Source organism: Oncorhynchus mykiss, chromosome 9 (assembly GCF_057628025.1).
Source record: "Oncorhynchus mykiss isolate SJ-2025 chromosome 9, ASM5762802v1, whole genome shotgun sequence".
Classification (NCBI taxonomy): Eukaryota; Metazoa; Chordata; class Actinopteri; order Salmoniformes; family Salmonidae; genus Oncorhynchus; species Oncorhynchus mykiss.
Window position 1 is genome coordinate 63608085 of NC_143030.1, and position 12604 is coordinate 63620688.

A 12604-nucleotide genomic window follows, 5' to 3' on the forward strand; every position below is an offset into this window, starting at 1 on the left:
GCCACTTCCAGGGCTTTCGAATCTCCGGAGCCCAGAATCAATAACCCGCCGTGTTACTCTGGGGAGCCCACTGAATGCCGCTCGTTCCTCACCCAGTGTGATATTGTGTTTTCTCTCCAGCCCAACACTTACTCCAGGAGCACTGCTCGTGTCGCCTACGTCATATCTCTCCTTATTGGACGGGCTCGTGAGTGGGGCACGGCAATCTGGGAGGCAAGGGCTGAGTGTACTAACCAGTATCAGGACTTTAAGGAGGAGATGATACGGGTTTTTGATCGATCTGTTTTTGGGGAGGAGGCTTCCAGGGCCCTGTCTTCCCTATGTCAAGGCAATCGATCCATAACAGACTACTCTATTGAGTTTCGCACTCTTGCTGTCTCCAGTGGCTGGAACGAGCCGGCCTTGCTCGCTCGTCTTCTGGAGGGTCTCCGCGCAGAGGTAAAGGATGAGATTCTCTCCCGGGAGGTTCCTTCCAGCGTGGATTCCTTGATTGAACTCGCTATTCGCATTGAGCGACGGGTTGATCTTCGTCACCGAGCTCGTGGAAAGGAGCTCGCGCTCTCCGTCGCCCCCCTCTCCGCATCACTACCATCTTCCTCTGCCGGCTCGGGTGCTGAGCCCATGCAGCTGGGAGGTATCCGCATCTCGACTAAGGAGAGGGAACGGAGAATCACCAACCGCCTCTGTCTCTATTGCGGTTCCGCTGGTCATTTTGTCACTTCATGTCCAGTAAAAGGCCAGAGCTCGTCAGTAAGCGGAGGGCTACTGGTGAGCGCTACTACTCCTGTCTCTCCTTCAAGATCCTGCACTACCTTGTCGGTCCATCTACGCTGGACCGGTTCGTCAGCTTCCTGCAGTGCCTTAATAGACTCTGGGGCGGAGGGCTGTTTTATGGACGAGACCTGGGCTCGGGAACATGACATTCCTCTCAGACAGTTAAAGGAGCCCACGGCCTTGTTCGCCCTGGATGGTAGTCCTCTCCCCAGGATTCAGCGTGAGACGCTACCTTTAACCCTCACTGTTTCTGGTAATCATAGTGAAACCATTTCTTTTTTAATTTTTCGTTCACCTTTTACACCTGTTGTTTTGGGCCATCCCTGGCTAGTTTGTCATAATCCTTCCATTAATTGGTCTAGTAATTCTATCCTCTCCTGGAACGTCTCTTGTCATGTGAAATGTTTAATGTCTGCTATCCCTCCTGTTTCCTCTGTCTCTTCTTCACAGGAGGAGCCTGGTGATTTGACAGGGGTGCCGGAGGAATATCACGATCTGCGCACGGTGTTCAGTCGGTCCAGGGCCACCTCTCTTCCTCCACACCGGTCGTATGATTGTAGTATTGATCTCCTTCCGGGAACCACCCCCCCCCCGGGGTAGACTATACTCTCTGTCGGCTCCCGAACGTAAGGCTCTCGAAGATTATTTGTCTGTAGCTCTTGACGCCGGTACCATAGTCCCCTCCTCCTCTCCCGCCGGAGCGGGTTTTTTTTTGTCAAGAAGAAGGACGGGTCTCTGCGCCCCTGCATAGATTATCGAGGGCTGAATGACATAACAGTGAAGAATCGTTATCCGCTTCCTCTTATGTCTTCAGCCTTCGAGATCCTGCAGGGAGCCAGGTTTTTCACTAAGTTGGACCTTCGTAACGCTTACCATCTCGTGCGCATCAGGGAGGGGGACGAGTGGAAGACGGCGTTTAACACTCCGTTAGGGCACTTTGAATACCGGGTTCTTCCTTTCGGCCTCGCTAACGCTCCAGCTGTCTTTCAGGCATTAGTCAATGATGTCCTGAGAGACATGCTGAACATCTTTGTTTTCGTTTACCTTGACGATATCCTGATTTTTTCACCGTCACTCCAGATTCATGTTCAGCACGTTCGACGTGTCCTCCAGCGCCTTTTAGAGAATTGTCTTTTTGTGAAGGCTGAGAAGTGCACTTTTCATGCCTCCTCCGTCACATTTCTCGGTTCTGTTATTTCCGCTGAAGGCATTAAGATGGATCCCGCTAAGGTCCAAGCTGTCATTGATTGGCCCGTCCCTAAGTCACGCGTCGAGCTGCAGCGCTTTCTCGGCTTCGCGAACTTCTATCGTCGTTTCATCCGTAATTTCGGTCAGGTGGCAGCTCCTCTCACAGCCCTTACTTCTGTCAAGACGTGCTTTAAGTGGTCCGTTTCCGCCCAGGGAGCTTTTGATCTCCTCAAGAATCGTTTTACATCCGCTCCTATCCTTGTTACACCTGACGTCTCTAGACAGTTCGTTGTCGAGGTTGACGCGTCAGAGGTGGGCGTGGGAGCCATTCTTTCTCAGCGCTCCCTCTCTGACGACAAGGTCCACCCATGCGCATATTTTTCTCATCGCCTGTCGCCGTCGGAACGTAACTATGATGTGGGTAACCGTGAACTGCTCGCCATCCGGTTAGCCCTAGGCGAATGGCGACAGTGGTTGGAGGGGGCGACCGTTCCTTTTGTCGTTTGGACTGACCATAGGAACCTTGAGTACATCCGTTCTGCCAAACGACTTAATGCGCGTCAGGCGCGTTGGGCGCTGTTTTTCGCTCGTTTCGAGTTCGTGATTTCTTATCGTCCGGGCTCTAAGAACACCAAGCCTGATGCTTTGTCTCGTCTCTTCAGTTCTTCAGTAGCCTCCACTGACCCCGAGGGGATTCTCCCTGAGGGGCGTGTTGTCGGGTTGACTGTCTGGGGAATTGAGAGGCAGGTAAAACAAGCGCTCACTCACACTCCGTCGCCGCGCGCTTGTCCTAGGAACCTTCTTTTCGTTCCCGTTCCTACTCGTCTGGCCGTTCTTCAGTGGGCTCACTCTGCCAAGTTAGCCGGCCACCCTGGCGTTCGGGGTACGCTTGCTTCCATTCGCCAGCGTTTTTGGTGGCCCACCCGGGAGCATGACACGCGTCGTTTCGTGGCTGCTTGTTCGGTCTGCGCGCAGACTAAGTCCGGTAACTCTCCTCCTGCCGGCCGTCTCAGGCCGCTTCCTATTCCCTCTCGACCGTGGTCTCACATCGCCTTAGATTTTGTCACCGGACTGCCTTCGTCAGCGGGGAAGACTGTTATTCTTACGGTTGTCGATAGGTTCTCTAAGGCGGCTCATTTCATTCCCCTTGCTAAGCTTCCTTCTGCTAAAGAGACGGCACAAATCATCATCGAGAATGTTTTCAGAATTCATGGCCTTCCGTCAGACGTCGTTTCGGACAGAGGTCCGCAATTCACGTCTCAATTTTGGAGGGAGTTTTGCCGTTTGATTGGGGCTTCCGTCAGTCTCTCTTCCGGCTTTCACCCCCAGTCTAACGGTCAAGCAGAACGGGCCAATCAGACTATTGGTCGCATCTTACGCAGTCTTTCTTTTCGCAACCCTGCGTCTTGGTCAGAACAGCTCCCCTGGGCAGAATACGCCCACAACTCGCTTCCTTCGTCTGCGACCGGGCTATCTCCTTTTCAGAGTAGCCTCGGGTACCAGCCTCCGCTGTTCTCATCTCAGTTCGCCGAGTCCAGCGTCCCCTCCGCTCAGGCTTTTGTCCAACGTTGCGAGCGCACCTGGAAGAGGGTCAGGTCTGCACTTTGCCGTTATAGGACGCAGACTGTGAGGGCTGCTAATAAGCGTAGAACTAAGAGTCCTAGATATTGTCGCGGTCAGAGAGTTTGGCTCTCCACTCAGAACCTTCCCCTTAAGACGGCTTCTCGCAAGTTGACCCCGCGGTTCATTGGTCCGTTCCGTATTTCTCGGGTCATTAATCCTGTCGCAGTTCGACTTCTTCTTCCGCGATACCTTCGTCGCGTCCACCCGGTCTTCCATGTCTCCTGCATCAAGCCCGTCCTTCGCGCCCCCGCTCGTCTTCCCCCCCCCCCCCCATCCTTGTCGAGGGCGCACCCATCTACAGGGTCCGTAGAATTTTGGACATGCGTCCTCGGGGCCGTGGTCACCAGTACCTCGTAGATTGGGAGGGGTACGGTCCTGAGGAGAGGAGTTGGGTTCCCTCTCGGGACGTGCTGGACCGTGCGCTGATCGAGGATTTCCTCCGTTGCCGCCAGGTTTCCTCCTCGAGTGCGCCAGGAGGCGCTCGGTGAGTGGGGGGGTACTGTCATGTACTGTCATGTTGTGTCTTGTCTCTGTCCTTTCCCTTCACCCTGTCTCCCTCTGCTGGTCGTTGTTAGGTTACCTTTTCTCCCCCGCTTTCCCCCAGCTGTTCCTTGTCTCCTCTTGACTACCTCGTCACCCCTTCTCCCACCTGTTCCCCTTTTCCCTCTGATTAGTCCCCTATATCTCTCTCTGTTTTTGTTCCTGTCCTTGTCGGATTCTTGTTTGTTGTGTTTCATGCCTGAACCAGACTGTCGTCATGTTTGCTGTAACCTTGTCTTGTCCTGTCGGAATCTGCCGGTCCGTCTGAGCCTACCTATGTTTGGTAATTAAAGAAGCTCTGTTTAAGTTAATTCGCTTTTGGGTCCTCATTCACTCACCGTAACAGGTGTATGTAAACTTCAACTGTATATATATATATATATATGTATACACTGCTCAAAAAAATAAAGCGAACACTTAAACAACACAATGTAACTCAGAGTCAATCACACTTCTGTGAAATCAAACTGTCCACTTAGGAAGCAACACTGATTGACAATAAATTTCACATGCTGTTGTGTAAATGGAATAGACAACAGGTGGAAATTATAGGCAATTAGCAAGACACCCCCAATAAAGGAGTGGTTCTGCAGGTGGTGACCACAGACCACTTCTCATTTCCTATGCTTCCTGGCTGATGTTTTGGTCACTTTTGAATGCTGGCGGTGCTTTCACTCTAGTGGCTCAGGTAGTGCAGCTCATCTAGGATGGCACATCAATGCGAGCTGTGGCAAGAAGGTTTGCTGTGTCTGTCAGTGTAGTGTCCAGAGCATGGAGGCGCTACCAGGAGACAGGCCAGTACATCAGGAGACGTGGAGGAGGCCGTAGGAGGGCAACAACCCAGCAGCAGGACCGCTACCTCCAATTTTGTGCAAGGAGGAGCAGGAGGAGCACTGCCAGAGCCCTGCAAAGTGACCTCCAGCAGGCCACAAATGTGCATGTGTCTGCTCAAACGGTCAGAAACAGACTCCATGAGGGTGGTAATGAGGGCCCGACGTCCACAGGTGGGGTTTGTGCTTACAGCCCAACACCATGCAGGACGTTTGGCATTTGCCAGAGAACACCACGATTGGCAAATTCGCCACTGGTGCCCTGTGCTATTCACAGATGAAAGCAGGTTCACACTGAGCACATGTGACAGACGTGACAGAGTCTGGAGACGCCGTGGAGAACGTTCTGCTGCCTGCAACATCCTCCAGCATGACCAGTTTGGCAGTGGGTCTGTCATGGTGTGGGGTGGCATTTCTTTGGGGGGCCGCACAGCCCTCCATGTGCTCGCCAGAGGTAGCCTGACTGCCATTAGGTACCGAGATGAGATCCTCAGACCCCTTGTGAGACAATGTGCTGGTGCGGTTGGCCCTGGGTTCCTCCTAATGCAAGACAATGCTAGACCTCATGCGGCTGGAGTGTGTCAGCAGTTCCTGCAAGAGGAAGGCATTGATGCTATGGACTGGCCCGCTCGTTCCCCAGACCTGAATCCAATTGAGCACATATGTGACATCATGTCTCGCTCCATCCACCAATGCCACGTTGCACCACAGACTGTCCAGGAGTTGGCGGATGCTTTAGTCCAGGTCTGGGAGGAGATCCCTCAGGAGACCATCCGCCACCTCATCAGGAGCATGCCCAGGCGTTGTAGGGAGGTCATACAGGCACGTGGAGGCCACACACACTACTGAGCCTCATTTTGACTTGTTTTAAGGACATTACATCAAAGTTGGATCAGCCTGTAGTGTGGTTTTCCACTTTAATTTTGAGTGTGACTCCAAATCCAGACCTCCATGGGTTGATAAATTTGATTTCCATTGATCATTTTTGTGTGATTTTGTTGTCGGCACATTCAACTATGTAAAGAAAAAAGTATTTAATAAGAATATTTCATTCATTCAGATCTAGGATGTGTTATTTTAGTGTTCCCTGTATTTCTTAGAGCAGTGTATTTAAACATTTTCCTCAAAGTACACTGAACAATAATATAAACGTAACATGTAAAGTGTGGGTCCCATGTTTCATGACCTGAGTATTTCTGTCTGTAATAAAGCCCTTTTGTAGGGAAAAACTCAGTCCAGTTGTGTGAAATCCATAGATTAGGGCCTAGTTATTTAATTTCAATTGACTGATTTCCTTAAATGAACTGTAACTTAGTAAAATCTTTGAAATGGTTGCCTGTTGCATTTATATTTTTGTTCAATATATATATTTTTAGAGATGACTAATTCTACTGTCCCTACTACAACAAAAAATACTTCAAGACATGTCATTTTGTCCTTTTAATTGAAATACGTTCCTATGGAGGACTGGTACTCCTGGGGAGTGTCGATATGGTTGACCGATGGCTTCAAAGCCTCGCAATGGCCAATACATGGCTCAGCAATCCATGGTTTACACACAGCGTTGGTCTGAACACACGCTTCTCTTGCTGGAGGAACTTATTCATGTGTTGCTGGCTGGTGCCATGTCTTGCACAGTACACACCCATATTTTTATGTCTGCCTATGTGTTTGCAGTAAGCATTAGTTGAGATATTAGTTGTACTATATGTGTAATGCATAGCAAACTAACCAGAAAATGTATATACCCACACAACACGGTAGGAGCACAGTATCCATTTTGTGCTGCACCCAACACACACCCACCCCCCTTCAGTCTACCCCTCCATCTACCCATCCTCCCCTCAGTCTTTCCCCCAATCCTGTCTATCTCTCTCTTCTCTCTGTAGAATGGGTTTCAATGGGAGGCTGTTGCCGTGGCAACTGAAGTCATTAAACAAGCCTAAAATGTTATTTTTCACACTGACACAGGCATGTTCTGACATACACACTGTGCAAACACACAGACAGCCCACTGACATATTTACTGAGAGCGAGTACGTCTGGGCATGTGTATGCACATACACAAGCACACACGTAAAGATCACAGAATCTTTATATTGAAACATATGGAAACCATGTTTGACTCCGTTCCATTGATTCCATTCTAGCCATTTCAATGAGCCCGTCATCCTATAGCTCCTTCCACCAGCCGCTACTGGAGTACAGTGATATGACAACTTGACAATGAAATTGACTTTGCCCTCTGACAGACTATCTAAGCCAATATCTGTCTCTCACATTCTCTCCCTCTGCTATCTTTAGATTGAATCTGATCTGCCCCTTTTCTTCTCTTCCTCTCAGTATCTGTGTATTGATTGACTTCTTCTCTTGCTACAAATATCCAAACGGCTCCACATGGTCACACACACACGCCCATACCACTTTCTGTCTCTCTCTCTTCCATCACTCTCTCGCTCTGAAATACTAAGCCTCAACACAGCAATATTCGTAGGGAATTCTCCCATATATAAACCGGAGCAACCTGATTACTACTCAGTGAGGGTTCGGGGTCTATAGGCATCCAAAGTGAATTATCTGTAAACAGAAATACCTGTTGACTCTCACTAATTGCCTTGGTACTCACCTCAAAACAGACCTATTATTAGTCAACTCATCTGCCTCTTTATCATGGTGGCTGCACATTTTCCCTTGGGAACACCTCTCTCTGGTAAAGCTTATTTTTATGATTGTGTGTGTGTGTGTGTGTGTGTGTGTGTGTGTGTGTGTGTGTGTGTGTGTGTGTGTGTGTGTGTGTGTTTGTCAACAGCTTTGCTCTAGTTCTATCACCTTCCTGCTCGACAGGTTTGTGATTAGTTTGGAGGTCATAAAGTGAGGAGAGTGGGTTTATGGGTGGTATGGCTGGTCTAGTCAGACATGTCTGTTTCAGCAGAGAGAGAGAGAGAGAGAGAGAGAGAGAGGTAGAGGTGGAGGTAGAGAGTTGGGTAGAGGGAGAGAGAGAGAGGGGTAGAGGGAGAAAGAGAGAGGGGTAGAGAGAGAGAGATAGATAGAGAGATAGAGGGGGTAGAGAGAGAGGGGTAGAGGGAGAGAGAGAGGTAGAGAGAGAGGGGTAGAGGGAGAGAGAGAGAGGTAGAGAGAGAGGTAGAGGGAGAGAGAGAGAGGTAGAGAGAGAGAGAGAGAGAGGGATAGAGGGAGAGAGAGAGAGAGAGAGAGAGAGAGGTAGAGGTGGAGGTGGAGGTAGAGAGAGGGGTAGAGGGAGAGAGAGAGGGGTAGAGTTAGAGAGAGAGAGAGATAGATAGAGAGAGAGAGGGGGGTAGAGAGAGAGGGAGAGAGGGAGAGAGGGGTAGAGAGAGAGGGGTAGAGAGAGAGAGAGATAGGTAGAGAGAGAGGGGTAGAGGGAGAGAGAGAGGTAGAGAGAGAGAGAGAGAGAGATAGAGAGAGAGAGAGAGGGGTAGAGGGAGAGAGAGAGAGGTAGAGAGAGAGAGAGAGAGGGGTAGAGGGAGAGAGAGAGAGGGGTAGAGTTAGAGAGAGAGGTTGAGAGAGGTAGAGAGAGAGAGATAGGTAGAGAGAGAGGGGTAGAGGGAGAGAGGGGTAGAGAGAGAGGGGTAGAGGGAGAGAGAGAGAGAGAGAGATAGAGGGAGAGAGGGGTAGAGAGAGAGGGTTAGAGAGAGAGAGAGGGGTAGAGGGAGAGAGAGGTAGAGAGAGAGAGAGAGAGAGAGAGAGGGGTGGAGGTGGAGGTGGAGGTAGAGAGAGGGGTAGAGGGAGAGAGAGAGGGGTAGAGGGAGAAAGAGAGAGGGGTAGAGTTAGAGAGAGAGGTAGAGAGAGAGAGGTAGAGAGAGAGATAGGTAGAGAGAGAGGGGTAGAGGGAGAGAGAGAGAGAGAGAGAGAGAGAGAGAGAGAGAGGGGTAGAGAGAGAGGGGTAGAGGGCGAGAGAGAGAGGTAGAGAGAGAGAGAGAAAGAGAGAGAGAGAGGTAGAGAGAGGTAGAGAGGGGTGAGAGGAGAGAGAGAAGGTGAGAGAGAGAGAGAGAGAGAGGGAGAGAGGGGGTAGAGAGGAGGAGAGAGGAGAGAGAGAGAGAGAGGTAGAGAGAGTAGAGAGAGAGGTAGAGAGAGAGGTAGAGAGATGAGAGAGAGAGGAGGGGTAGAGGTAGAGAGAGAGAGGTAGAGAGAGAGAGGTAGAGAGAGAGAGAGGTAGAGGTAGAGAGAGAGAGGGTAGAGAGAGAGGAGAGAGAGAGGAGGAGAGAGAGAGAAGAGAGAGAGTAGAGAGAGAGAGGAGAGAGAGAGAGAGGAGAGAGAGAGAGGAGGGGTAGAGGGTAGAGTTAGAGAGAGAGAGAGAGAGGGTAGAGAGAGAGGGGTAGAGGAGAGAGAGAGTAGAGGAGAGGGGTAGAGGGAGAGAGAGATGAGAGAGGAGAGAGAGAGAGAGAGAGAGAGAGATAGAGTACTTTGAGGGAAAGGAGTCATCTCTCAACGAATAACAACAAAGACTTTACTGATGAATCCCTACTGTTGACCAATCACTGACAAAGGGGAGTAGACTTTGGCTATCGACTTCGGCTTGCCTCAAGAAAAATGTTGTGTTCCTGAACACCCGAAAAAACTCTTACCGAAGTCCAAAACAATCAAAAAAGTCACAAAATGGGGTCTGGGAAGCATGTGGACACCTTTACAGGAGCATTTCTTCCCTTCTCACAGAGTCTGGTGTACTGTAGATATTATATCAATCTGCAGCTAAAATGGCTGAGATAACACCTCATTAAGCCTCAACCACTAAGACACCTCCCTGGGGGTTCCTCTGTGTGTTTCAAATATTTACCAACAAGCATGGAGTTGTGAGACATTCACACCCTCATTATCTACTATTCCTCGAAAGCTCCTTCCTTCCCTCTCTCTTTGTCCTTGTATTTCACTCGTCTTTCCTCACCTCCCCTTCCCCCTGTGCTGCTCTCCATCAGCATCGCCCCCTCGCTTTTCACTCACCCCTTTGAACTCCCTGTTTCTCTTTCATCTCCCTCTCTCTTTCTCCCCCTCCCCTCGATCCACCTCCTCCCCCATCCTCCCCCCTACTGTGCAGCCCCGAAAATTGTACCTTATGTAGGGAATATATAATGGCATGGATCTCAGTATCTATTCGCCTGTTATTACATACACCTTTAGTGAAGGAATTAACAATAAATATTCTTCTCTCTGTCACCCGCAATTTGACTTGACTGTCATTGGATACAATGGGACACTGCTACACTCTAAGAAAAAAGGGTTCTTTGTCTGTCCCCATAGGAGAACCCTTCGAAGAACCCTTTTTGGTTTCTGGTAGAACCCTTTAAGGTTCCATGTAGAACACTGTGGAAAGGATTCTACTTGGACTCCAAAAAGGTTCTACCTGGAACCAAAAGTGTTCTACCTGGAACCAAAAAGGGTTCTTCAAAGGGTTCTCCTATGGGGACAGCCGAAGAAGCATTTTAGGTTCCAGATAGAAAAAAGGCGCTAAGTGTAAAGTCAGAGGTTATAGGTAATGAACTTAGCTGACATAATGGACCAGTGGATGTATAAGGCATCACAACATGTCAAGATGAATTATCCTTCCAATCTAATGCACAACAACCATTAACCTGTACGACGCCAACCTCAAAGCCATCGCACTGCCTCTCATTGATAATTAATGCAGAGGCACCCCCCCCTACATATTTTTTCTGAGTGTTCTCAGACCTGTCAGTCATGACCATACGGCTATTCTTCTGTATACCCAATCCCTCATTGGTCCTGAAGATGGTGTAACCTGTGTAGACAAACTAAAGGAATAGGAACAAGCCAAAGAGAGGAGAAAATACAAGAACAATGCTTGATTCAGTGGCATGACAAGTGTTTGTCGTGGACAACTTCATTAGACTTGACAAATGAAAAATACAGGTACGCTTCACACTGTTAACTCCATTTGGCATTGCCTAAGAAGCCATGCAAGTTTCTTATTTGTCTTCAATTGAAATAACAAATGAAAAGAGAGAGAGAGAGACAGACAAAGATTTATGGCAGGCCATTAGTATGGGAAGGACAACCAGGCAGGGGAAAGAAGCGGCTCAAAGAGAGGAGCGTGTTTTGTCTCCTCTAGGGAGGGGATTGAGAACGAGAAGTGTTGTGACAGCATTCAGAAGAGAGATAGTGAAAGAGAGCCTGGAGATGGAGAGAACAGAGCAATGTAGAGTGCAAGAGAGAGAGAGAGAGAGAGAGAGAGAGAGAGAGAGAGAGAGAGAGAGAGAGAGAAAGAGAGAGAGAAAGAGAGAGAGAGAAGAGAGAGAGAGAGAGAGAGAGAGAGAGAGAGAGAGAGAGAGAGAGAGAGAGAGAGAGAGAGAGAGAGAGAGAGAGAGAGAGAGAGAGAGAGAGAGAGAGAGAGAGAGAGAGAGAGAGCGCTCCCCAGACAGCCAAGGTCAGTGTTTGACCACTAACACAATGTCTGTCTGGGTGTCTGTCTGTCACTTAGACCACCTCAATACTGTCTATAGTGCTCCATTAAAACACACACAAACGCACATGCATAAGCACATAGTCTATGTACACTCGCACAGCTGTGTGCTCATGACATCAACCAATGGATTCTATGAATGCCAAAAAGTACATTACCATTTTATAGAAGAGGGGGGCATAAACGGTTGTAAGATTTTTCACCTCTGAACAGATTCAATGTTGTGGGGTCTTGCGTCAGTTGACCACGATCACTGCTTCTCCTCTGAGCCAGTTTAGTCACCCCCAGAGCAACATCCCTGCTGTTTCAATCAGATTCCTCAAGCAGATCTACACCCACTAATCCCTAATATTAAACCCTCCTCTATCTGCAGCAGACACTCCTTCAAATGAGGAAATACCATGGTTGAACATGCCCAATGGTATAACTACCTGGGACAAAAAATATGTGCCTCTGGTGGATTTGGTTTAGCAGTGAATGTACTAAAAGAAAAAAGCATTTTACTTCATAAAAATAAAATTCTAAAAAATAAACATTAATATCCAAATCTGGTGCAAAAATGTCAAGTGTAATTTTACCAATTGCACTGTATGGAAGTGAGGTTATGGGTCCAAACTGTTTTTACGATTATAACAATTGGGAGAAAAAACAAATATAAAACCTACATACAGAATTCTGCAGAATTATCTTAAATAGCCAAAAGAAATAACCAAATAATGCATGCAGAGTGGAACTCTGAAGATTCCATTTAAATTGAAATATAGCCCCAAAACATCCACACAATTCAAAGCACTGGAAACCCAAGAGCTGAACCCTGAAAACAGTCCCCTAAAAACACTAAACAACTGTATTATTCAAACACACAGGGAAATCAATCAGATTGTTACAGAAATTAACTTTTTCCTCCGCTGCGAGAAATACTCCCAAGTAAGAGGATATTTTTTCAAGAAAACATCTCTATCAATATCCAACGTCTGTGTATTTCCTAATGACATAAAACTGGGAATTATTCTGGGTGAGGGAGAAACCGCAAATATTATTGCCAGATATGTACAGTATATGATTGCCAAAGCTTGAGGAACATCCCATGAACATGAATTATCTGTAGTTTTTCAATTGAATATAACTTAGAAGGATGCATAGTGTAACCATCATCCGTGTTAATTTTGTTGTTTATTTATTTGACATTTTCTGTTTA

At 48.2% G+C, this 12604-nt stretch overlaps 2 protein-coding genes across 3 annotated transcripts in view; one reads left to right on the forward strand and one right to left on the reverse strand.

The window, feature by feature from the left end:
* LOC110532484 (uncharacterized) overlaps nucleotides 1-11714 on the reverse strand; it is a 59413-nt gene extending 47699 nt beyond the window's left edge. Inside the window, exon 1 of the mRNA XM_090184984.1 lies at nucleotides 11565-11714. The gene's annotated coding sequence lies outside the window, so the exon portion shown is untranslated. The remainder of the gene's footprint in view (nucleotides 1-11564) is intronic.
* The window catches only part of LOC110532488 (PDZ domain-containing protein 4), a 69166-nt gene that overhangs the window by 45480 nt on the left and 11082 nt on the right, over nucleotides 1-12604 (forward strand). The gene's annotated exons all lie outside the window — the stretch shown is intronic.